Consider the following 26631-nt stretch of genomic DNA (forward strand, 5'->3'; position numbering starts at 1 on the left):
GCCTCTGGAGTGAGGGGACCGGCCCCTGCCCGCCCCTCTGCCGAGAAGAGCCACAAGGGTCATTCCAATGAGCTTGCCTGGGGCACTTGGGTGACATGGGCACTTGGCCCATTAAGGAACCCACCAGAGGGCAGCTGACGATATCCTTTGGTCACTGCCGGATCCGGACTGGTGACAAGCAATGACAGATACCCCACAGCCCCCGAGCCAGCCTGTGGCATGAGCTAGCAAACTCCGTGGAGGAGGGACCTTGTCCCACTGGGCGCCCCTCCCCTCTCCAGCCGGCCCCACACACGGCACTCACCATTTACGGCGTGTCAGTGCTGCTGGCTGCCAAGGCCCAGATGCCCAGGATTTCAGTGAGCCCAAACAGGGTGATGAGCGGCTTGGGGACGGCCCAGCTCCTGGGCAATGACTGCGTGAGGGCTGCAGCAGGCTGGCCAGGCAGGCACGATCCGCCCAGACCCCTGTACGTAGGGCTCAGATCGGGTGGTGGGAGGGAATCCCTTTGGGGAAGTGAGCTGCTCCCTCCCCTCCCGGAATCTGACCTTGTTACACTTGTCAAAACTCTGACCACAAATTTGGAGGCAGAGGCCTCTGTCTGGTTTCCTGCTTCCGGCTCCGTCAGACAGTCCCTGTATGAGACCAGCCCTGTCCCAGCGGGGAGCCTCCCCCCAGAACCCCAGCCAAGCACTGAGTTATCCAGGGTCTCCCTCTCACACAAGACCAGCACACCCCAGCTTCACTACTCAACCGACCCTGGACAGCAGGGACGAAAGGGCCACAGCTGGCGACGGGGACACCAGCAGGCTGCGTCCCAGCTCCTGGCTGGCGTGGCTGCCGTTAGCCTTGTGCCAGTGCTGGGCAGTCCCACTCCCCAGCCTTGGCCTGGCCAGCAGCAGTTCCCCCACAGCCCCACAGCAGCAGGGCTACATGCAGGCAGGTACTGCTGCTGCCCCTCGGCACAGCCGGGGTCCCTGCTAATGCACCCGCCTTGGAAACCGGTTTCCTTATACACAACCGTGTAAGCCACAGAGAGCCTGACAGGCTTTCCGCACTCCAGAGCTCGTGCCACAGAAAACTGGCTCCTCTAAGCAGCTTTTTATCCTCCTGCATTCGACTGGTCTCCAGTTCTCCCACCTCTCCTTTGATCTGTACGTGATGATTTGCTCGGTTCCACTTCGCTTTGACAGGGCCAGTGCTCAGACTGCTTGGTTAGCGCTCCCGGACACAGCGAGCGAAGGGTTCTGCATGGGTCTGCTCTTAACGAGACTGATCCCGCAGGCACCAGACCGCTCCTGACGGGGCGGAAAAGGCTCCAGGCTGGTCCTTTACCAAACAAAGCTTTAAGCCAGGGCAGTCAGTAGGTGGACTGGGGCCAAAGCCAGACCTCCAGACACTTTTGAACTGACTGCAAAATCTTGTTATTTACTTTTATTATTATTATTTTCTCTGGAGTCTGGACCTCGTCCAAAGATAACTGCTTACCCCAGCTTAAGCCAACGCTGCGATCCAGAGGGGAACTGAGTGACACCCAAGAATGAACTCCCCAGCACCCAGACACCAGGGTGGTGGGCGCACAGCAACGCCCCAGGCCGGGGAAATCCCTGCAGTGGGAGTAGTTGTACTCAGCTCCCAGCCAACGAAGCCTCACTCACTGGCGGCGCCAAGGCAGCCCAAGGCACGGCCATCCCAGGCCCTGCCCAGAGGAGCAGCAGAGTCTGGCTCAGCCGGGCTCCTCACAGCCCAGGGAGTAGGGGATAGCCCTTTGAACAGCAAACATCACATTCCAGGGCTTGGACTCCTCCCCACACCTGCCTCACTACCGAAAAGCTACTCCAGCACAGCCCCCGACAAAGAAAGGGGCTTGGAGAAATAAATCTGCAGACAGCACATCTCAAGGGCAGGGCCTGGAAGCAGAAATCTCCGGCTGCCCCAGCACTACAATGCAGGAGCAGGCTCAGTGAAACGTACCTTCCCCGGAGTGCCGAGTGGCACTGCAATGCCGCTGGGCAGTGCCCAAGAGGCTGTCCCAGGAGCCCTCCCAGCTCCGGGCGTTTGCTCAGGTGCCAGCGTTAGCAAACTCCCCGTGAAGGGTTCTCTAGACGTTAGCAAGTCTGTTAGAGTCACCAGGATGGTTAACCAGGGCTCTCCTACGGGGCCCACGCTCCCCGCTCTGCGGGCAGGAGCCGGCCGCACTCTCAGCAGGCCACAAGGGAAATCACACCTCATCCCCAAGGGCCCCTGCAAAGCCTGGATGCCCGCTAGACTGAGCCACGGCAGGGCAAATGACTGGGAAACATCAGCACGTCTCCAATACACTCTGGGCAGCATCTAAAAATAGGCCAGCCTTACAATGGTGGCCTGCTGGCCCCCGGCGAGCCGAGAGCGCTCCACCTCTGAGCTGTGGGCGCACGCCAGGCACTCCAAGCGAGGGGAAGGAGCCCTTACCTGGAGAGCCTTCTACCTTACCAGTGAGCTGGGGCCGGGGCCCTGGCAGCGCCCGAGAGGAGAGTGCCGAGCAGGCAACCAGGCAGGACGTCCGTGCAAAGAGAGTGAGCGTAACACGATAGGTAAGCCAAGTGTCAGTTCCCCAGCGCTGCAGCCGGAGGCACAGGGACAGCTGGGCTGATACAGCCACCCTAAAAATAGCCAAAGAATGCAAGGCAGAGTGCAAGCCTGCCCTGCTCCCTGTCGCCAGCCCCCACCCCCGGTCCCACTCGCCTTTGCCTGGCCTTTGAATGCACACATGGGAAGAGCTGCACCGCCGGGGTAAAGGGCCTCGCTGCAGGGAGAGGAAGTGATGTGGGCGTCTGGCAGCCGGGCTGCTAAACGCTGCTCTGCGGAAGGAAACCCTCCTCCAAGGGGAGCGTGGCCGCCGCGAGCACCTCACCCCCCACGCTGCCAGCTACACAGGGGAACCGGGGCTGGACACTGCACCTGGCCCTGCAGAACAGCCTCTGGACACAGGCTCGTGTGACAGGGAAGCAAGATAACCCCCCCACAAGAGGGGCCAGAGTCCTCCTGAGCTGAGCCCTCTACAGCTCGGGGGGGGGGGGGGACAGCCCCACTGGTTTCCACAGGCTGTGCCCGCGCCAGCGACTGCGTCCTGCTCCAGGCCCTGTGCCATGGCAGGTGGTAGAAGGAAGACAAGCAGCAAAGGGAGGAGTGCAGGCCCGACACAGGCGACAGGGAGTGTACACAGAGCACAAATAACCCCTCCGCGGAGCAGACAGGAAACAGGACGGGGGGAGCAGCAGAAATGCAGACGCGCTCCCCAGGTGGCCGCTTGCTCTGCTGGCAGCCAGAGCTCCTGGCAAGACAGCGGCTCAGGGAAGGGATAACCCTGTGTGTGTCGCTCCAGATTCAGGGGAAGCGTGTGCTCCAAGCAGCCAGGCTGGGTTCCTTCTTAAAAAGCTTCCCCCGGCTGCAGCTCTGCCGGTGAACCACCACACCCTCTAACTGCTCAGCCTAGGGGGCAGTGATCAGAGCCTGTGTTAGCGCCACCACCAGGGAGACACACTGAGGAAGACATTCCCGCACACAAGGCCAGTGTCTTTCACACTATGGATTCACACACACTCCTGGGGCTCAAGGTGCTAAACACCGGTGTCCCCCAGCCTGGCTCACTGGGGTACCCGCAAGCAAGGCTTCCAGATCCAGCCAGTTCACAGGGTCTGGGCTCTCTGGCTGCCTTTCCCAAACGGATGCCCGTACACATTCCAGCTGAAATCTGGAGGGGTCCATATGTAGGACTGTCACAGAGAAACCCATTTCAGGCCCAACATTTGGTCTGCATTGGTAAAACACTTGACAAAGCCTCATATGAATAGAAACAGTACCCTGACATTTTACATATGCAGTGAAATATTTACACAGGGTGGGAGAGGACGGGGGAAGTTAACTCTTGTCCCCCCTGAATCCAATCCCAAGAGCACAGGAACCAGCCATGGAAACCACGGCAGAATGGCCTGGTTTGGATTTATGGCCTGAGCACAGGGAAATGGAGTGAGCAGGCGGTATCTAGGGGGAGAAGCCGACCAGAGCATCTCTACTCTGCTCTCCCCGGGGGGCTGGTAGCAAACTGGAAGGACCCCACGTCTCAGTGCTAGGGGGTAGGACAGGACCACCTGGCGAGAGTCCAGTAAGCCCATGGTGTTTGCCAGGGAGACAGCCTGGGTGTTTGGGACCTGCCAAGGAGAGGGAGTCAGGATCACAGAGTCCTCAGCGGGGGAGAGAAGGTGGCAGCGCTAATCTATCTGGCCTGGGTGGGAATAACATGGTGCAGCAGCTCCCAAGCGTGCAAGTACCCCGTGAGCAGCGCCAGCACGTGGAGGGCAGCGCACACGAAGGCACAAAAACAATCTCCCACTTGTTTTAAGCGGGAGGCCTTAGCCGTTCAAACCCGCTGTGTCCAGCAGATGGCGCAGGCCTCCCGCTCCCAGCTGGCTGCACTCTGCACGAGCGCCCTTCACTAGCCGTGACAGGTTCGTGCAAGGCTCACAGATTTGCTGTGGTGAGGGCACCACCCACTCCTGGAGAAGCAGAGGCGCCCGGATGACTTGCGGAGCACGAGCCCGGCTCTGGAGCACTTCCCCTCAGGGAGACGGGGTGTGGGGGGGACAGGTTGCTGCGAAAGCAAAGCCACTGGAGCTGAACTGTGCAGCTGAGCCCTGGTGCGGACACAGAAAAGCAAGGTCCTGACGGCTCAGTCACTAACGACCCCATGGTCCTTTCCCCACGGGGTGGGCACCCCCAGCACTCTGGCCAAAGCCCAGTCGGAGCGACTGCATCCAGCCATGCTGCAGCTTCACGTCCCGCTCGGAGCTGTCATGTAACGCTCCGTGTTAAACATCTACTGCATTTCGCTTTCAGAGGGGGCTGCTGTCAGCAGCAGATGCAATACTGCATAGCTGGCTTAGCCAAAACTCCCACTCCAGCCAAGTGGGCCAGAGGACCCCCAGGACACAGGGCAGACACAGAGCTTGCAGAGGCTTCAGGAGGAAATTTCACGTATGAGCATGTTCTCACTACAGAAACCAGGAGGCCATCAGAAAACACCCAGAGAACCCTCCTGTTTGCTCCAGGAGGCACGTCAGGCTGTCTCTAGGGGCCACCAATAGCCCCGGGGCCATTTCTAATCCTGCAGTACCCTCATTCTAGTCCTGGGCCCCCACCCAGCTTTGCCAATGCCCCATATTTGCTGGCATGCCCCCAGATTACACAGAGCCTTTGAAAGGGGCTTCCCTCTGCGGTCCTGCACTCAGTGAGCCCTGAGCTTGGTGGCATGTCTCCTGTATAACATCTGGGGGGCAGTCCATGAAGAACCGCAGCCCGCAACGCCTGAGGCCGTGACACCCAAGACAAGAAAGCCTGTGAGAAGAGCGATCTGGCTGGGAGAGCAAGCCATGAGTTAATGGCCCTACACTGAATTGCCCTGTGTCCCAGGCCAGAGTTACACACCCCCGCCACAGCCAGCAGGCCTCCATTGTCGTTTGTTCCTAATGAGCGCTAATTAGCAGTAGCTGGGTTAACCCGCCTGTCTGCCAAGCAGCGAGACAGTTGCATGTTCCACAGGCAGCCAGCACTCCCCCAGCCCCAGACACCAGGGTGGCAGGGAGAGGTCAGAGCCCGGAGCAGCTCTGGGACAGAGAGGGACCAGCACTTCCCACTGCGCCATCTAGTCACTCGGGTGGAGAAGGAGGGGCGTGGTGCTGCATTCTCCCACCAGGCACCTCCATTTGCTTATCCCTCCCCACGTTCCCCTGCGCTCCCCCAAGGCCGCAGGATCATGCTGGGATCCTTAGCGTCTCAGCAGCAGAGGGGAGGGCAGGACGGGCCATGCTGCAGAACCCCAGGTGTTACATTTGTCCCCCCCATCCTAGAGGGGAAAAGCAAAGAAGGGAGCATCAGGGCGGGTCCATGGTGCCTTAGCAGCATCCCCTCCAGCCCTCAGAGGGCAGGCGCCTCGGGGATTGGGGGCTCCCCGTCCCCAGGTTCAGAAATATGCCTGAACTGCAGCCCAGAGCTGGGCCTGCAAACCCAGGTCATTCTCGCTGGCTCTCTCCCCACCCACACCAGCCAAGTCGACAGTAAAGCGGCTTTTGCTGCAAAGCTCGGTAGAGATCATACAACCGTGTCCATGGCAACAGACGGGAATAGGGCCCTGAGAAGATGAATGAGAACTGGGGGTTTCCTCCCACCTACTCCAATGCTTGCCAGAAGGGGGGCAGGACAAACCACGGCACACGAATGGCACAGGCCAAGAGATGGGGTAGCCCTGGGCAAACTCTCAGCCCACAGGCAGCAATGCCCTGGGGTGTGTCGTTCAACCCCACAGCTGAAGATGGGCCACCAGATTGCCAAGCTGCCCAGCCTGCTATGCAGGGCGCATGGAGGCTCCAAGGGGTCTCGCTGGCCCTCTGCTGCTGAAACCTGCCTTCACCCTGGGCCTAGGGAGAGTCCCCCTCAGGCAGCACACTGCAGGTTCCTGCCGCCCCTGCAGCCAGCATGGCCCAGGTGCTATGCGAGGGACCCGCTCGCATTTGGCACTGCAAGAAGTTCAATACCTGCCATAAAAATAAGACACCCAGGGCGGGGAGATCTGTCAAGGTGCAGGGTCAGGCCCGAGACGGCTGCAAAGGCAGAGCCCATCTCCCTGGGAACGGCGGAGGGAGCCGCCTGCCCTCCCCCTTCCAAGCCCCCAGTGCAGTGGCCAGCAGTGGAGTCAGGCTCCGGTTCGGGAGGGCGGCTGGAGCACACTGCAGTCGGGTTTTTGCTTTCCAGTCAGAGGCAGCCTGGAGCCCCCCAAAGGAGCGTTTCAAAAGGGCGCGTACGTCACCACCCAGCCCCACACACACAGCGCGCCCCGTTCTGCTGGTCCTAAGGAACACTGTAGCATGGCATTGGGGGACCCAGCAGCCTAGGAGCTAACAGGCCAGCTGCAGTGGGCAGCAATGACTGCAGCAATGCACTTGTTTCCCAGGGAAGGAACCAGCACTGCTCAGATGCCAGGAGACAGAAGCGGCTGGCACCCGGTTAGACCTGTTTGCCGGCAGGCTGTGTGCAGGCCTGGGGAGATCCCAGCTCACCCGGCCACACTGGCTTCCCATGGCCAGGATCCACGGGCACCAGGCTTAGGTGAAGAGACAGGGCTGGGGGCTTTCAGAGCAATACCCCGCCTTCTTCATCCCCCACTGCAAGAGGTGTGCACAGAGCTCAAGAAATACAGCGGGTCCCGGTAGCCCAGACGGGGGATCTGCTCGCAGATCAAAGAAACGTGCTTGGGTTGGCACAACAAACAGGCCCGAAAGGAGTGGTTAGCTGCAGTCCACACCAATACACCACGAGTGGGGAGGAGACTCTTCCTCACGCCGGAGAGCAGACACCAGCCCTTCAGCTGACACTAAGCCACCTGCTCGTTTCTCCCCCAAAGCCTCCGCTGCGGATTGCACCTTCCATTGAGAGCATGTGCTGTCCCCAGGCAATCTGAGGGGCTGCCCGAGAGGCTTGCACTGCCCCTCGTCCGTTCAGCACACAAACAGCTGCCTAGGCGGGGCGGGATGTTCCAGGGTGGTGGCCGGCAGCTCCCTCCCCTCAGAGCAGCACAGCACTGGGGGCAGCGGGGCGAACTTCCCCTGCGCTCCCTGGCCTGCAGCCCCCACAGGCCTGACTGCGAACCCAGAGGGACGGCTAAGCTCACACTCACAAACAGCAGCTGCTGAATCAGAACCACTTAGCCCAGCCACCTGCCTCCAGCACCGATTCCTGCATGGGTGCTTCAGAGTCATTGCACACTGCTGTTCACAGGGCAAGGGGCGGGTTCCCTCCTGACCACTGCAGTGGCGAACTGGGCCCTGAAGCAGGAGGTTTGACCACCTCTATCCTTAGTCCGGTAGCTGAAAAGCTCCAAGTATTGTTAATGCTCACAGCAGGGAATGAAAGCCTCCCCCACGGCACATGTGAGGCTTTCGCTTATCAGCGGGACGCTCCCTTCTCAGAACAGGCTAACAAGGAGCTGCAAGGCCAAGTGCCCCTGTGCCCAGGGAGGATGAGGGACTTGGCGCAGCCTGTGGGCTCCAGAAATGGACAGGAACAGACGTCAGGTAAAGGCTAGCACCCGCTGCCGAATGGGGTTTAAGGCACTGCCAGGCATTTCCTTCCAGTGTTTATGGGAAAGAGCTCTGTGTTGCAGGTTTGTCCTTGAGAACCAGGCACTTCCCTGCCACGGCGACCGTCCCAGGAGAGCCACGTGTGCTGCAAAGGGGAGAGGGAGGCACAGGAAGCATGTAAGTGGCTCAGTGCCCCGGGGGGCTGCGGAAGGGAACAAGCAAGCTCTCTCCCCCCCCCCCCCCCCAGAGTCACAAGGAGGGGCAGAGAGGGGCAACGGGCAGACACAAACCGGAGGAAAGGCACTTTGATAGCACAATGAGGGGCCCTGGAGAATGAGGGGGACAGGAGAGGAGTGAGGGCAGAGTGATGGTGGAGATCGCAGGAGCCAGGGGGAGGGAGGTTGGAGAGTCTCCAGAGAGCTACCAACAGCCCCATCCCAGAGCTCCTCCCTCCCCAGAAGCCAGGCTCCCCACTGAGGTCCTTGCCCTCACAACTTCCTCTCCCTCCAGCTGAGATCTCTTCCTGCTGCTAAGAAGTCCGGGCAGGGCACACTCAAGGCATTCCAGGTCGCAGGCAGAGGGACAAGCACCCCGAGAGGCTGCATTCCAGACCCCCAGGACTCGAGACAATGTGCATGCAGATTCCTGCTCAGCCCCCAGGGATGGACAGAGGGAGCCAAATCACTCAGCAGCAAAGGCAATTCCCAAGCGTTTGGGGTGTCCTGGAAAGCAGGACTTGGGGGACGGGGGGCAGCGGTTGGGGAGCAGCATGCAGAAATCCAGGAAGCTCTCTGCCTGGCTCCCTCAGCCAGCCACAGCTCAAGGGAAATGCGAGAGGAAGCGGTTCCTTCCTTGGGCATCATCATTAGCACTTCCTACCAGGCCAGCCCGGCCATTCTTCAACAAGCAATTCCCTCTCTTCCCCTCTAGCACATGTGTGCAGCCACCAGCTGCCCCTGGGTAGGCCTGGACACCAATGCATGTAAGCATGCCAGCCAGCTATCCACGCCTGCAAGGAAGTTATTGCATCAGACATTTTCTCAGCATAGCCAAATCCCCTGGGAAGGTCTGGCCAGTTACTGAGCTGGAAGTACTTGCTGGACCAAGCTCCAGCAGAGCTGCGATGGAAAGAAACAAGCCAGACTCAAGCTGTGTGCAGGGTCTTGGCCTGGAGTTCAGTGCACTGGGAAGACCAGGCCAATGTTCGGAGCGGAGCAGTTCCAAGATTTCATCAGCCCGATGAGGACACTGGCCTGTTTTGCCCCACCCTTGGCTGCTGCTCTCCTTAGAGAATGAGACATTTTGCTACAGCAGTGAACGGTGGAGACACAGTCCATGCGGCAGTGTGAAGCACCAGGACTGGAGAATACCCTAGTACATTTCTGAGGGTCTTTGGCAAAGATTCATCGTCTGAGTGACACCAAATTCCCTTAAGGAGCAAGAAAGGATTTGTGGTCCCAGCTCAGAGGACATCTGACTGCTGTTGGAGCACAGGGCCCTGGGATCGGCTTGACTGCTGCAGTTCATCCCCACCACTCTTCCCTTGCCGAGGTCTTTAGATCATTTACCATCCAATGACGCTGGCCATAGCACTCCCACAGCTTGTGGCCCGAGAGTTCAGGACATTTCATATTCTCCTGACTGGCTCAGGATTTATCTCTGCTGCTGGTTGGCTGCTGACCAGAAACCCCAAGGGACAAATTACGGGTAACCACAGATGACTGTGGAAGAGAATACCCTGAAACCAGGCCTCTGCCATTTGCTGACCAATATTAACACTAGGATTTGCCAGAGCCTTCCAAAGGGCCGCCTTTGCCCATACTCTGCTCAGCAGGAGAGTTTGTTCTAAGCTGGTGAGAAAGGCGCCCTCCTCGACCTGTGTGCAACAGAGCCTGGCCCCAAGCAATGGGACAATGCCCAAATCTGGGGCTCCTGGCTACAAACATTCCCTCCCATGTCCTCTTCCTCTTCACTGGGACCAGCATGCCAGGTGGTAGGGCAGTGAAGGCTGGGCTCTGGCCTGGGCAGAGAGAAACATGACCCAGCCCCAGATCTGAACTCCCCTGAGCTCTGGGGAAGGTCACAGCCAGAAGCCCAGCAGGCCTCACAGAGCTGTTAGGGCTCCCTACTCCTAGCCCCCCAGACCTTCGCAAGGAAGGCATCTCTCACACCTACCCCCAGGCCGTGACCTGGAATAAGCCAGGTCCACGTTCCTTGGCTGGAGGGAGAGTGACCACGACATGGGCAGGTGGTGGTGGAAATCTAGGGCAGTGCAGGAGAAGTTTCCCAGATCAGAAAGGGCTGGGAGGACACACGTTGAGATGAGTTATTAGCAGAAAGATCAAGGCCATTTCGCGTCCATTGGGGAGCCCTAGGCTAGCCAGGATATGGTCAATGCACAGGAATTTTTGCACATAAACATTTCCATGTCCCAGCCGGTGGCTATACCTCCCTCTGCCAAGGGGAGGAGAAAGACCAGAACTGAGCAGCCACAGAGCAGGGCTCTCCAAATCCTACAGCCCACAGAGCGTGGGGCAGCAGACTCACAAGGCCTGAACGCTGGAAAGTGATGCACGGCTCAGGAATGTGGGGGCGGCTGCAGCCAGGAGGTGCCTAGGGCGATGGGAGCCGGGGCAGGGATACCGAGCAGAGTCTAGTGTGCCAATCCCATCTGGTGACTCTGCCGGGGTTGCAGGCCATGAGCCCTGATCTCCCGCTGGAATACGGGAGACTGGAAGTGGGGCTATCCTCCCCTTGCTCAGTCACTGGGGAATCCCACCAGCTATTGCAGGGAGACAGTTCTCCCCCTCTGCAGTGAGCAGAACAGTTCTCAGACAATGACTGCCCAGCCCAAAGAGGGGGAGTTCTCTTGCCGAGGGGTCTCTGCCACACAGAACACCACAGCCTGCTCTGGGCAGCTCACCGGGCCCGTGGCCAGGCTGACAGAAAGCAGGAAGTTTTCCGGATGGCAGCTGCTGGGACACGCTGTTTTTCAGAGGATTAGCTTGGAGGCCAATGGTGCTGACAACAGCTCTCTAGCCCCCACAGCAGGACCCCCTGCCCGACTCCAGATGCACACTGCCTTCCCCTGCCATGTTCCACCAAGGCTTCCCACGCAGCCGGGCTGACTCCCAGGTGCAGCCATTTTATTGTGGGGCTGGGGAGGAGGTTTGCTCTGCAATTTAAGGATTCCTCCACTGATCACCCAGCATCTCCAGGGCCGTACAGCACCGACGAGGGCAGGAAGAGGCTCCGGGACTGACCTATTGGAGCAGGATCAACTGCAGAACCAGAGCCCCAGGGAGTCCCCCATGGGATCCATCCCACTCACTCAGGTCTCGTCATTCCACTCGGGGCCCTGCACAGGGCCAAATCCACAGCAATCCCACACAAAGCGTCCTCTCTCCCCATTAAAGCGTTCTGTTCCTTCACACTCCGGGGCGGGGATGGCAGAAGGCAGCTGGCACGGTGCGGTCAGGGGTGACGTAGGTCTCAGCCTGTAGCATCTGGACTCGCCCTTGTGCCACACTCCCTTAGGGCAATTCCCTCCATTCTTTGGAAACAGGGGCAGCCCTAGGGCCCCTGCTACCTTGGTGCAGCTAACTGTGCTTGGCCCTGCGTGACAGATTCAGCTGCACCCCGACACGGGCTTCGACCCACTAGGGACACAGCACAGAGCAGGGCAAGCAAAGCACTGGCCAGATCAATCGCCTCCCCGCAGGCACGGCAGAGACACATTGCTTCCATGCCAGGGCGGGCGTCAGGCAGATGGAGCTCCGCATCCAGTGTCCTTGCTACAAAGACAAGGCAGTTCATTCCCAAGAGCAAGTCAGCGGGCTGCAGATGCTGCAGCAGAAGACGCACACGCCAGGGCAGCGGAATCACTCTCTCCTCAACACGAGGGACCACACATTGGTTCCTGACTCTGCCGTGCTGCCACAGCACCTCCCGCTGCCCCGGCAGAGTGGGGAGCGAATCCCACGCAGATGGAGTGCCGCAAGGGTAGGAGCAACCCTCACTGCTGTGGGGACACTGGAGCAGCAGAGGGGGCTGGCAGGGACTAAGGGACGTCTGCAAGGTTTAGGTGGAGGGCAGCTGGGAAGAAGACGGGTACAATGGTAAGAGTGCCGGAGCGCAGCAGAGCAGGGGACAGTCTGGAGAAGAGAGAAACCAAGTGGGGCAGGGCAGCCACATTCCCGGCTGTGACGCGAAGAGAGCTGCAGCGGGACAGGGAGGCTGTTACCTCCTCCCAGGCACTGTTCAGGAGCCCAGCACACACACCACTCAATCCTTTGGCACCTCTCCTCTCCGCCAGGGCTCAGAAGGTCGACAGCCCAGCCTGCCCACGCAGAGGGTTGCCAGGAAGCAGAGAATGGCTCTGACCCGGCTGGGTGTCGGGGGACGCTGGGAACAAGCAGAGGGCTGCAAAGAGACTGGATTCCCCCGCCCCCCCGGTTCTGTGCTCCGGAATGCCACTCTCAGCAGCTCAGCCTCTCCCTTGGGCCCCTGCTCACAACCAGGATTTCTGCTCCACCAGCAGATTCCTCTCATTCCTCCTCAGAGCCTTTCGGAGCAACTGCAGCAGAGACCACCCTAGCCCAGCAGCTGGAGACAGCTCCCCACCCTTCCTCAGCACCACCCTGCCACCCCTCACCCCAAAGCCCCCAGCCCAGTGGGCTGCAGCCCTGACCTCAGCCCCACCAACACCCAAGGCCTATCACAAGTGTAGTCACTCCTGGGTGGGACGTAGGAGCACACAGGAGCCACGGTCTAGGCAGGGAACTGGGGCTTTGGAGTGGCTCTGTGCCACTAGGGAGCTGGAGACACAGAGCTTACTGGGAGGCAGCTGGGCCAGCCGGAAGCAGGCTAGGGAACTGGCCCAATCACGCTGGGAATGAGTCACTGGCCTATAGGATATCATTGCCACAGAGCCCTGAATGGCATGGACCACTCCATCCCACCAGCCTGCTCCCTTTCATGGGGCGGGGGGAGCCACAGCCCATCGCAGACCCGCTCCGAAGCTATGAGAACCATTTGCCTAAGGGAGGCCGTGACTTACCCCATGGCTTGGGACACTTCCAGCTAGGCAGGGACAGGATGACCAAGGCAGGGAAGGACAATCCTGCCCTGGCTCCCAGGAGCTGGCCTGGAGGGACAGAGCAGGGCTTTCCCCTCTCCTCTGGAGACCCACTTTCAGTCCTGCTCAGTTATCACCAGGACGAGGCCCCTCCTCCCATCACTCCTCACCTGCTGCTCCTAAAACATACCAGAGCAGCCACTCCACCACCTGCCCCTTCCTTCGCTGCCATCTCCAGCAAGGTTCCCCTGCCCTACACCCAGCAACGTGGGATCCAGGCAGCTCGAATGGTGGCTGAACAGGGAGAGAAATTACCAACTTTCCTTGGAGAAATACAAAAAAAACGCCAAAGTGTCTCCAGGATAATTGGAGCCAGGGAAAAATCCAGAGTATTTCCTGTGTCTCCTGCAACCTCTATTTCAATAGAGCAATACAGGCCAAGCCAAGGGCTACAAGTGGGGTCTGCAGCAAGCACTGTAATCAGAGAAAGCCCCCTTCCCCCAGCCCTTCTTTTAGCTCCTAACTGCCTCGGCTCTGGGGTTGTACGTTCAACAAGCCACATCAGACCAGACATTCCCTGCCTAATGCTGAGATGTGGTCCCCGTGGGCAGCGCTTGGCACCAGGAAGACAGGGAAGTCAGTGGGCTCTCAAGGAGAGAATACAACTTGGCACCTCTGGCCAGCTAATGCACAGCCAGACTCTACAGTGATACGTTTCACAGTGCAGAGACGGGAAATCTCAGCAGTGCACCCCAAGAAGGTAGGAAGTGAGGGACTCCCAGAAATCTTCCTCTGGAGTGGGAGACGGCTGATCTGACCTCTGAGCAGAGCACAAGCACCATGTGCACATCTGATGGTGCAGCGAGAGATGACTCCAGAGATAGCGATGTGTGGGGGCACTCAGGGCTCTGCTGGCACAAACACTGAATATTTGTGGTCTCTCTGAAGTGCTGTAGTGCTCTGGGGCGTCGCTGGAATATTTCTGCCCCTGCCAGAAGAGAACTGTGCATACCTGCTACTTACCAGAAGAATTTAAATGGTAAATAAACAAATACAAACTTGGAGCAGAGCCAGCCTGTCAGAAGAGGCCAGGGGTGAACTTTGGGCGTGAGGGGCTCTCTGCTCAGGGGCCCTGGTGCATTGCATTACAGCACCCAAAAGGGCGTCTCCAGCAACGGCGCTGCACATTCCTCCCAGCGACGCAGACATATGCCCTGCTCTGCCGCCAGTCGCTCTGATTTCAGCTGCTCTCATTAGCACTGTAAACAGGGCTGCCCGGAAGTCAGGCTGACAAATCAACCTAGCACAAAGGGTTTGAGACAAATCTAGAAAGCAGCCCTAGACCTGCCAATCACTCACTGCACCATCCACATGACACAGACAGGATGAAGGACATGGGGACAGTGCAGCTGGGCCCCTCTAGTCACAGGTCAGCAGCAACGCTGTTCAACGTGTGGGTTCTCAGTCCAGTTCCCAAGAGACATCACAAAATACCACAGTCGGCACTAACTAGCCTCCCTGCTGGAAGCTTCCACTGAAAAGGCAGCGGATGAATGGGTCCCAGAGACTGAACTGGGAGGTGTTGCTAATACAGAGAAGGACCAGGATATCATACAGGAAGATCTGGATGACCTTGTAAACTGGAGTAATAGTAATAGGATGAAATTTAATAGTGAAAAGTGCAAGGTCATGCATTTAGGGATTAATAACAAGAATTTTTGTTATAAGCTGGGGACGCATCAGTTGGAAGTAACAGAGGAGGAGAAGGACCTCCGAGTATTGGTTGATCACAGGAGGATTATGAGCTGCCAATGTGATATGGCCATGAAAAAAGCTAATGCGGTCTTGGGATGCATCAGGCGAGGTATTTCCAGTAGAGATAAGGAGGTGTTAGTACCGTTATACAAGGCACTGGTGAGACCTCATCTGGAATATTGTGTGCCGTTCTGGTCTCCCATGTTTAAGAAGGATGAATTCAAACTGGAACAGGTACAGAGAAGGGCTACTAGGATAATCCGAGGAATGGAAAACCTGTCTTATGAAAGGAGACTCAAAGAGCTTGGCTTGTTTAGCCTAACCAAAAGAAGGCTGAGGGGAGATATGATTGCTCTGTATAAATATATCAGAGGGATAAATACCAGGGAGGGAGAGGAATTATTTCAGCTCAATACCAATGTGGACACAAGAACAAATGGATATAAACTGGCCATCAGGAAGTTTAGCCTTGAAATTAGACGAAGGTTTCTAACCATCAGAGGAGTGAAGGTCTGGAGCAGCCTTCCAAGGGGAGCAGTGGAGGCAAACCACAAGCATCTGAGGGAACATTATCTCTTCCAACATTGTTCGGGTCTGTAAAACATTATCTCTTCCAACATTGCTCCTGCCCTGCTGTCACTTCCCAGAAGAAACACAAGCCTTCCTATCAAAAAGAAGTGGGCTCCAGGTGGGGCTGGCCACACAGCCATGTGTGCTCAGAGAGTGCGCAGGATCAACGCTTACAGAGACCCTACACAGCTCACCTCTCGGCCACCCCACAACTGACCAGCTGCTGCCACAAATGCCAGGCACCACAACTTAAGCAGCATTGTAAATGAGGGGCCTGAGAGGCCCACGGCATCCCGCTCTGTGTGCTTCCCCACTGCAAAACGGGGAGGTTTCTAAAGCAATGGCCAAAATATGTAGATCATTTCCTGTTTCCAAAAAATGGATCATTTTTATTTAAATTAAGAACAGAAACATTCCTTGCAGCTTTGCGGGGCCTTGGGGAGAGCACGGGCCTCTCTGCAGCAGGTCTGCACCTTGAACGGCTCCGGCCGAGCAGTCAGACATGAGCGGTGCTCCGGGGTTTCTCCCCGGAGAGCGTCACAGAGCCGCCCCTGCCCCAGGAGGGACTGCAACAAGGCAGCAGCGTTTCACTGCAAACAGCCATTTCGTGACCAGGGCTGAACATGCTCAACTTCACCCTGATTTCACAAGAGCCACTCCGGAGGCGAAATCCTCGTCCCAGCACAATGTCTTTCTCACAAGCAGCAAAGGCACCAGCTTTACCAGAACAGGCCCTGAGTCCGAGAAGGTAATCCAGCCCCCCACCCCGATCGCGTCATTCCTGCAAGGTGTCATAGCTGCCCACACACTGAGTGCAGGCACAGCCCTCATGCCCCAGGCAGGAACCCGTGAGCCAGTACTGCTTTGGGAGTCACCGGCTCTGTGCTCCCAATGGCTTTGGCTTGCAGAGGATTAGAACAGTCACAGCGCTGTCTGCAGGGGGAGAGCTGCAGCATCTTCTTTAGGCCCATGATGCCAGAAACTCCTGAGTACCCAGGTTTAAAGGCCCTCTTTACAGCAACTCCCCTCAAAAGCAGTTCTGCATGGCAAGGCTACATCCAGGCATGGCAAGTTCCACATGGAACCCCCCATCTACTGCCACCCTCCTGTGCAAGTGGGCAGGATGAGCAGGAGGGAGACTGAGGGCGTGGGACACTGCTCATGTGGAGCAGAGCACAGCAGGCAGACAGTGAAGCTCTCAGCTCCCCCCTCTTCCTTTTGTGTCATTAAACTCAGCTATTCTGTACTCTAGCTATGGAAAGCCAACAATTAGCACAGGCTTGTACATATCCTCTCTCTTCGTACATAGCCCCCGTCGCCACAGCATGTGAGCATCTCTATCCTCCCAGCACCCCGAGTAAGGGAGTGCTGTTAACCCCACATGGGGAACTGAGGCACACAGAGGAAGGGACAGACTTGCCCAAGGTAACCTAGGGAGGAGGGGACTGAACCCAGGACTCCCAAGTCCCAGGCCAGCACCCTAACCCTGGACCATCCTGCCTCTCTTCTTGAGCTAGTCTATGGGTAACCATACCGCTAACCCATGCAGGAGGGTCTCTGTGCCTTGTGAGCACAGTGACTGGATCGGGTGCATGCTGTGGTAACGAACTAGGCCGTAATTCTGACGGCTGCTCATTACCCTCAGGTTTGATCTGCAGAAGTGTTCAGCAGCCCCCGGAGCTCACTGCATGTTGATATTTCCACCGTTAGGGACCCCACTCCCTGTCTCACGCATGGCATCTTTCAGCTGTCCTGAGCTTTCATGTGCAGACTGTGTGTGTCACAGGGAAAGCGGCATCAACAAACAACCCTGCTGCTAACAAGCTGTCGCCCGAAGGATGGGACGATGCTCGGAGTGCTGACGACATTCTGTTACTGCGTGCACTCAGAAGAGCCCACAGAGTGAAGGAAGTTTAGACTTGAAATTAGACGAAGGTTTCGAACCATCAGAGGAGTGAAGTTCTGGAGCAGCCTTCCAAGGGGAACAGAGGGGGCAAAAGACATATCTGGCTTCAAGACTAAGCTTGATAAGTTTATGGAGGGGGTGGTATGATGAGATAGCCTCATTTTGGCAATTAATTGATCTTTGATTATTAGCAGATAAATATGCCCAATGGCCTGTGATGGGATGTTAGAGGGGGTGGGATCTGAGTTACTACAGAGAATTCTTTCCTGGGTGTCTGGCTGGTGAGTCTTGCCCACATGCTCAGGGTTTAGCTGATCGCCATATTTGGGGTCGGGAAGGAATTTTCCTCCAGGGCAGATTGGCAGAGACCCAGGGGCGGGGGGGTGGTTCGCCTTCCTCTGCAGCGTGGGGCACAGGTCACTTGCTGGAGGATTCTCTGCACCTTGAAGTCTTTGCCACGATTTGAGGATTTCAACAGCTCGGACATAGGTTAGAGGTTTGATACATTCTGTGGCCTGCGTTGGGCAGTAGGTCAGACTAGACAATCATGATGGTCCCTTCTGACCTTGAAGTCTATGACTCTATGGCAGTCTGTTTGCTTTGGTAGCCTATCTATTCCTGGGAGACCCTGTAGGCAGTCCTGAACAGCCAAGCACAGTTCAGAGCTGAACCCCGATGCCCATCTCACTGCGGGGCGTGGAGGAGAGTGGGGAATCCATCACTCCATCTGGGTGAAACATTCTGAGCTGGTGGGGTGATGAGGAGGACGTAATCCCCTCTTCCAGGGCAAACCCCTGCCTCTGCTGTCCCCATTACAAGAACCGGGGGGGGGGGGGGGAGGAGGAGAGAAGAGGTCATATCTTTCATTGGACCAGCTTCTGCTGGCGAGAGAGACAAGCTTTCAAGCTACACACAGAGCTCTTCTGCAGGGCTGGGAAATGTGCTCAGAGCGTCTCAGCTAAATACAAGGTACAAATCGTTTAGCATAAGTAGCGACACTCTGGGTACATTTCTCAGCCCTGCAGAAGAGCTCTGTGTAGCTGGAAGGCTCGTCTTGTACACCAGCAGAAGCAGGTCCAATGAGAGATATTCCCTCACCCCTGTGTCTCTCTCTATCCTGGTACTGACACGGCTACCACGTCCCCCAGCACAAGCAGCAGGAATTGGGAATGGAGTCCCCCAAAGCACTTTCACACACTTGTGATTGCACAGCCAGATGCAGCAAGGAGCTCTGAAACTCCACCTCTCTCCTCCCACTTCCAGGCCCAGAGTCTCAAACCCGCAGCATGCTCCCCCGTCACAGCCGGGCTCCTTACACCACTACTTCTCTCCAGCTCTCCGGGCAAAGCACCCTAACCCCAGAGACTCTCCCGTTGCTCCCCAGTTTCCACGTGGCATTGGCTCTCCCATTCAGAGGTCGAGAATTTCTTGGACATGCCTTCCAGCCCCTTAAGAGTGCAGAGCCGGGCCCCTGCTCCAGGAGTTCTATGGTGAGACACTCCACGCTCCTGATGACTGGGTGTCCAAGCAAATAGGTGCCGTGAGACCTTCGCTGCCCAAAGGACATCCATGCAGCTCTCCCAGGGTGAGCGGTCACCTTTGCCGTCTCGGCTTCCTCAGCCGAAGAACCCACGAGATCTATTCCAAGGGTTTATTCGGGGCACCAGCCACGGATTCCGAGCTCTCCTCTCTCCAGCGGGCAGGAAGAGATCCCAGCCCATTACAGGTCTCCTCAGACCCAGCCAACAAAGCCAGTTAAAAACAGCAGCTGTGACACTGTATTCTAGTGACTATCATCAACGAACCTGCACAAAACAAGGGCTTCCGCCCTTTCCGGAGGCGGGGACACATTCCGAACTACAAAGGGAATGAAAACCTCAGACCTAAGCTGCCTTCTCTCTCAATAGAAACAGCAACAAAGAGTTATGAAAACACCAGAGTTACGAACTGACTAGGCAACCACGCATCTAATCTGGAACCACAAGTATGCAATCAGGCAGCAGCAGAGACAAAAATAAAAGCAAATATAGTACAGTACTGTGCTAAACATCAATAAAGGGAAAGTTTACAAACAGATTTGACAAGGAAAGAAACTTTCTGTGCTGGTTTCATTTAAATTATGATGGTTAAAAGCAGCATTTTTCTTCTGCATAGTAAAGGAAAATAGAAAGGAGCATAAACTCTGGCAAATGAAGTGAACAAATATACTTAGGAAGGACAAAAAAGAATTTGAAGAACAGCTAGCTAAAGACTAAAAAGTAATAGCAAAAAACATTTTTAAGTACATTAGAAGCCAGCTAAACAACCAGTGGGGCCACTGGACAATCGAGGTGCTAAAGGAGCACTCAAGGATGATAAGGCCACAGCAGAGAAACTAAATAAATTCTTTGCATTGGCCTTTGCGGATCAGGATGTGAGGGAAGATTCCCAAACCTGAGACATTCTTTTTAGGTGACAAATCTGAGGAGCTGTCCCAGATTGAGGTGTCATTAGAGGAGGTTTTGGAACAAATTGATAAACTAAACAGTAATAAGTCACCAGGACCAGATGGTATCACCCAAGAGTTCTGAAGGAACTCAAATGTGAAATTGCAGAACTACTAACTGTAGTTTGTAACCTATCATTTAAATCAGCTTCTGTACCACATGACCGGAGGATAGCTAATGTGACGCCAATTTTTAAAAATGGCTCCAGAGGTGATCCCAGCAATTACAGGCCGGTAAGCCTGACGTCAGTATCGGGCAAACTGGTTGAAACTATAGTCAAGAACAAAATTGTCAGACACATACATTAACATAATTTGTTGGGGAAGAGCCAACATGGTTTTTGTAAAGGGAAATCATGCCTCACCAATCTACTAGAATTCTTTGAGGGGGTCAACAAGCATGTGGACAAGGGGGATCCAGTGGATATAGTCTACTTAGACTTTCAGAAAGCCTTTGACAAGGTCCCTCACCAAAGGCTCTTAAGCAAAGTAAACTGTCATGGGATAAGAGGGAAGATCCTCACATGGATTGGTAACTGGTTAAAAGATAGGGGGGAAAGGGTAAGAATAAATGATCAGTTTTCAGAATGGAGAGAAGTAAATAGTGGTGTCCCCCAGGGGTCTGTACTGGGACCAGTCCTATTCAACATATTCATAAATGATCTGGGAAAAGAGGTAAACAGTGAGGTGACAAAATTTGCAGATGATACGAAACTACTCAAGATAGCTAAGTCCCAGGCAGACTGCAAAGAGCTACAAAAGGATCTCACAAAACTGGATGACTGGGCAACAAAATGGCAGATGAAATTCAATGTTGATAAATGCAAAGTAATGCACGTTGGAAAACATCATCCCAACTATATATATAAAATGATGGGGTCTAATTTAGCTGTTACCACTCAAGAAAGAGATCTTGGAGTCATTGTGGATAGTTCTCTGAAAACATCCACTCAATGTGCAGCGGCAGTCAAAAAAGCGAACAAAATGTTGGGAATCCTTAAGAAAGGGATAGATAATAAGACAGAAAATATCATATTGCCGCTATATAAATCCATGGTACGCCCACATCTTGAATACTAAATACAGATGTGGTTGCCCCATCTCAAAAAAGATATATTGGAATTGGAAAAGGTTCAGAAAAGGGCAATAAAAATTATTAGGGGTATGGAACGGCTGCCATATGAGGAGAGATTAATAAGACTGGGACTTTTCAGCCTGGAAAAGAGATGACTAAGGAGAGATATGATAGAGGTCTATGAAATCATGACTGGTATGGAGAAAGCAAATAAGGAAGTGTTATTTACTCCTCATAACATGAGAACTAGGGGTCACCAAATAAAATTAATAGGCAGCAGGTTTAAAACAAACAAAAGGACGTAGTTCTTAACACAAAGCACAGTCAACCTGTGGAACTTCTTGCCAGAGGATGCTGTAAAGGCCAAGACTATAAGAAGGTTCAAAAAAGAACTAGATAAGTTCATGGAGGATAGGTCCATCAATGGCTATTAGCCAGGATGGGCAAGGATGGTGTCCCTAGCCTCTGTTTGCCAGAAGCTGGGAATGAGCGACGGGATGGATCACTTGAAGATTACCTGTCTGTTTATTCCCTCTGGGACACCTGGCACTGGCCACTGTTGGAAGACAGGATACTGGGCTAGATGGGCCTTTGGTCTGACCCAGTATGGCCATTCTTATGTAAAGTTTCAAAGCTGTATTAAGTCAATGTTCAGTAGTTAACTTTTGAAAGAACAACCATAACGTTTTGTTCAGAGTTACCAATGTTGCAAGAGACTTCTGATCCGTGCACCTGCTCTCTCCTGGTTCCTCTACAGCTTTGGGTGGCTTCCCTGGGTTCAGGGTTACATTCAACTGGCTGGATGTTCAGTATGCACTTCACCTGACTGCAGCTCTGCCCTGCCATTTATAGCAGCAAGGGGCTTTGGGGTCCTGTGATATTCAAAGCGCTGTCTAAACCTACGTTCTTATTAACACTGGACTAAACCTCTGGCTGGGTCTCTCCCTCCCTTCACTGGCTGGAGGCGGAAGTCATTTCTGACCCCAAGGCACACCAGTCATGCGCTGGGATAGCAGCAAGTGAAACGTTAACAGTGTAACCGTACTGCCTAGGAACAAACATCCTGACAGCAAACCAGCAGCCCAGGAATTTGGTGACGCCTCCAAGTTATTTCACCCTTTCTTGGCACTGGTCACGGGGAAAGGGTTTCCGAAGACAGGAACAGGAAATACTTCAGAGACTAGCGATGCCAATAATGGTCTGTTCTCCCTCGAGGGTCACTGCCCAATCAGCAGAGCGGTGCGCCACATACATGATCCAACCAGCCAGCTAGATCTCTGGCAGCTCGAGGGCCAAAGGAAAGCACATGAGATGCAGGTATGTCAAAGAGGCAGCACAAGCCAGTAGCACCAGGACTCCTGAGCTCTGTTCCCAGCTTTGCTGCTGACTCGTTTTGCGACCTTGGGCAAGTCTGTGCCTCAGTTTCCCTGACCGTACATCAGGATAACACCACAGCTTCCTCTGGAAAGCACTGTGTGATCTAGGGATGTGAAGTGCTGTAACGAGCTAAGTATTGACAACAGCTGAGGATTAAAAGGTCTCCATACACAATGCACCCCAGCCTTTCAACTAGCTACACTCGGCCCACTAACCACTACACTACAGTTCACACATGAGATCCTCCTCCTGCTGTCACGGAGTCAATACCACACAGGGATGGCCAGGGTGATGGACTAACAGTTTTCTTTCCCACACAGGGCAGGTTCCCCAAGGACACATCTCAGTTCTCTGTTCAAAGTCAAAGTCAAGAGATGGTCCTTAGCTGCGAAGACTGACACTGTGAAACAGTCTTGTGTCCTCCGTGTCCTTCTGCTCAGTTCTACCCCATTCCTCCCACATCACTTGGAGACAACACGGGCTTGTTCTCTTCTCTTTCGCCAGCCCTCCGGGAAGTTGGATGGTGATGCTGTGTTCTCGCTGCTGTGTTACACTGTAGCCACACTGGTGAGCAAGGGGTGCCAGCATTACTTGATTGTAAAGATAAATGCAGAAGGGAAACACTTGGTTTGAAGAATTGGAAAGAACTGTTTCAGCTTTGCAAATACATAAGGAAAAAAGTCATTCAAATTTCAGGCCTGCCAAATCAAGAGGGTTCTTCATGGGCCTTTCCACACCGGACTTTTAACTTCATTTGAAAGCTTGACATTTGCACCTGGGTTTAGCTCAGTTCCAGTTCAACAGGCTGCAAAGAGGGTTTGGGTGGGCAGCATAAACCAGACCAAACTGCTTCAAGCCATTGCCAAGGTGGGAACACACAACACTGCAGGGAACTGCCCTCAGCTAGGCACTTACAGACAGGGAGAGAACTCGGCAGCGGACCTCCTGGTCTCCAGCCTACCTTAAACAAGGATACCCACGGGAAAGGCACTCACACGGCAAGCAGATGCAAAGGGTCTCATCAAACCTTAGGTTTCACTGTATGTTACATGCTGAACTTACATTTTCAGCATCTGCTTTTTAACTTTTTATTGGAAAGCTACCTCAAGATGCTCATGCCATGTGAGCTGAGCTCAGCTCAGAGCTCTAGTGCTGGGCAATTTCTCTCAGCAACCACAAATCTCTACACATCTTTAGCAGGCTCGGGCCATGACTTGGAGCAAAAGGCAAAGGAAGTGGGAAGAACAGTGTAATAGAGACAGCAAGAGCTTGTAAGGCTCGCTTCCCACCCCCAACCTCTCCAAAGAGGAGATGGAGACATTTCGACGCAGAAAGGTAATAGCTGTGATTCAGGACTGGCTCTGGAGAATGACTAGAACTCAGACGGTCAGACACAAAGCCCTAATGCACTGGCCACTTACAGAGCTGCTGGAGGTGCTCGACAGACTCTGTGCTCCTGTGGAAATCTCGGAGATCTCGTGGCTGCCACAGACCGGCCACTTTCCCCCAGCAGCAGGCGTTGTGCGTTCAGATTCAGAATGCTCCACGACACAGACAAGGCACAGCAGCATACGGAAGAGCAGGGATTGCTCCTACCAGCAATGAGTAGGTCAAATCTGCTCATCTACCCTACAAACCCTCCTCTGAGGACATCGCCAGCAAAGTGTCATCAGCACAGAAGACAGCTATCCACAGCGCAGCAACCTGCTCCCCAAGACACACGCTACATCAGCATCACCACCCATCCTGACGTTGCCTCTTTCATAATCAAACATGCACCTCTGGCTAGAATGATCTGAAAGATTCCAATCAGCTTCCTTATGATTTTGAGAGGAGGTCAACATACCGAGAGAGACAGCTGGGGGGCAGGGGAAAGAGGTCCGCAACCATCAGAACTTTCCTGCAGCCTAAACATACAGGTGCCACGGGAGAGGAGGAAAAGGAAGCTAGACTCAAGGCATGGAGCCTTCACCAGCAGTCAGGGGAACTGCCGGCACGTGGGGATACATGTTACTGGCTTCTCAACAACTGCAGCTCCAGCTGCTCTGACAGGACCTGAGTCGCTCTTTATTTTCCAATCCAGCAGAACTCTAGCAAAATCAGTCTGAGTGCCTGGGCTGGTCTCCGCAGGCCGACCAGGAGGCTTCTGCAAGCATCACATTCAGCAAATACCTGCCAAACAACACAACTGCATCACAACGTGCGCTACAGCACAACCAGCAAACACAAGCAACGAGGTCCAACCTCCGTAGTCACTCGGGGTGAAATTCACCCCTCTGTGCACAGGGCCAGCACAACGCCTACGCTCCACAGGGCCTAGCTAGCCCTGCTCTGAGGCCTGAAGTAGGATCCGAGTAGTAGTTAGCCCTTGTGCTGACCCTCACTCCCTAAATTGGCCCATTGGGGCAGCCCACATAGGCTGTAGCTTCATGCACCAATTTCTGCAATGCCTCCTAGGCCCCAGGTGGAGGTGCTGCCTTAACTCAGAATCTCTTTGCTTGTATGTCAGCCATGAAGTACACTGTTAAAGCTCTCAGACAAAGCATAAATCCATCCACCTGAATGCCAGAGGGTCTGGCTGGATCCATCTGCTAAGCAAAGCTGTGTGTGTTAAACCAGGGCCTTGCTCCTTCCCATCTCTTCTTCTCTGCCTACTTGATCCTGCAGCAAAGGGATGGCATTTCATTCGTGTCCACTGCAGCAGGCTCTCTGGTCACAAATGTTATCTAAGGCTCTGCTGTAGGATGAAGCAGACGAAACCAAGCTGGAGGGTGGGGGCCAGTTCTAATGCAGAACACAAATATCTGCCAAGTAGTTGCACAGAGCGTGCCTGGCCCAGCCAGCTGATATTTACACGACTGTCCCATTGTGCTGACTCCGTGAGAAGGGCTGCCGGCCGTTCCTTTATCGCTGGTGGGAAGGAATATCTCCATTTTTTAAAAAGGGGGGAATGGAGGGGGGGGGTAGTTGATTGTTAATTATTCCAGAGCTAAGTACCAAAAAGTGATGCTTACTGTAGGGCCTACCCAATCAAAGCAACAGGCGCTACAAGAGTGTACACGGTACATGCTCCCAGAGCTTTCCTGCTGCCATCTCTTACAAGGCCCAGGTTACACTGCTGACACCTGTCCTCACTGAACTAAGGAGTGATTCTGAACAGATTTAGCTAAATTGGTGCAATTTTGTGTGTGGACATTCTGATTTAAACCTGGCTTATAATGGTTGCAAGCTAATTCACCACAACCAGTTTTAACCCAATAAAAGCATCTGCCCCAGCATAACTCCTCCTGATCAGTATGGATATAGACAAGTCCTGCAGCACAAATGACAGCAAGTGCATCCCGGGAGCCTTCCCGCCAGGTGACACCTAGGTCTCTGCCAGGGATGCCCATAAGTTGTCATTCTGGACTGAAGGCACTGCCTGTGCCTCGTAATATCACCCTCTGCACACAGACCTTTGGCTCACCCTTTGGATCCTGAAGCCATTATGTTGTTCCCCTGGCAAGGCAAAGACCCCAGCAAAACCTTGGCCCACCCAGATGCTCAGAACACCAGTGCAAAATGAAAGGCAAGGCCCTTTGCTGCTATTTGCTATGAGGATGATTTGCATTACAGAGAGCTCCCATTCTGGGATTATGACAAGATACAGCAGGTCTCCTGCAGCCCAGATTCCCCTTCCTCCCCCCCCCCACCCCCCGCCTCCCCAGCTGGTCTGAAAACCACTAAGACAAGAGTAATATTGGGAGCCCAGGCCACTTCCACATAAGCAGAGGGTCAGGTGCTGATGTGGCCCAGAGACCGGCTGCCTTTCCTCCCCACCCTAACTCGGTACCAGGCAAACATAGCCGTTTGGCTTTTACTTGGAGACCTTCCTTGAACGCACTCTCCACTGAAAGAGACTTCTTAGATTTTGTCGGTTTCCATTATGCTGCACATTTCCTTAGGACTTCCTACTCATTTCTGCACCATAAACATCTGGCAGGTCCTTTAGCAGCTGATCCTACAATGCTGACTGCATGCTTCACAATACACATCCCTTTGGCAGAAGCCTGAAACAAGGCCAAGCTTTGATTCTTTTAGACGTAAAGGGTATTCTTGTCCAGGCAGCTGGAGCTAAAATGCAAGTGCATCTTTCCGTGTCAGAGGCATGCTTAACTCTTCAGGGGCCTCGCATTTTGGGGGGCTTTGTCCAAACTTAAAATGACCCTGTCAGAACGAGAGGCTCAGTTAGTCAACAAGCCAATGTAGAGTGTAGCTGGGTGGCCACTGTACTAG

The 26631-nt window shown here is 54.7% G+C and overlaps 1 protein-coding gene across 8 annotated transcripts in view; it reads right to left on the bottom strand.

Annotated features, from left to right (window-relative positions):
- The window catches only part of MYO18A (myosin XVIIIA), a 120295-nt gene that overhangs the window by 75907 nt on the left and 17757 nt on the right, over positions 1 to 26631 (bottom strand). Inside the window, exon 1 of one of the 8 annotated variants that reach the window (XM_054008553.1) lies at positions 2473 to 2560. The exons of 6 other annotated variants lie outside the window; for them this stretch is intronic. The gene's annotated coding sequence lies outside the window, so the exon portion shown is untranslated. Of the gene's footprint in view, positions 1 to 2472; positions 2561 to 26631 lie in introns of those variants that run through there. One more of the 8 variants, XM_054008552.1, reaches the window with a different exon arrangement.

This window comes from Malaclemys terrapin, chromosome 18 (genome assembly GCF_027887155.1).
Source record: "Malaclemys terrapin pileata isolate rMalTer1 chromosome 18, rMalTer1.hap1, whole genome shotgun sequence".
Taxonomy (NCBI): domain Eukaryota; kingdom Metazoa; phylum Chordata; order Testudines; family Emydidae; genus Malaclemys; species Malaclemys terrapin.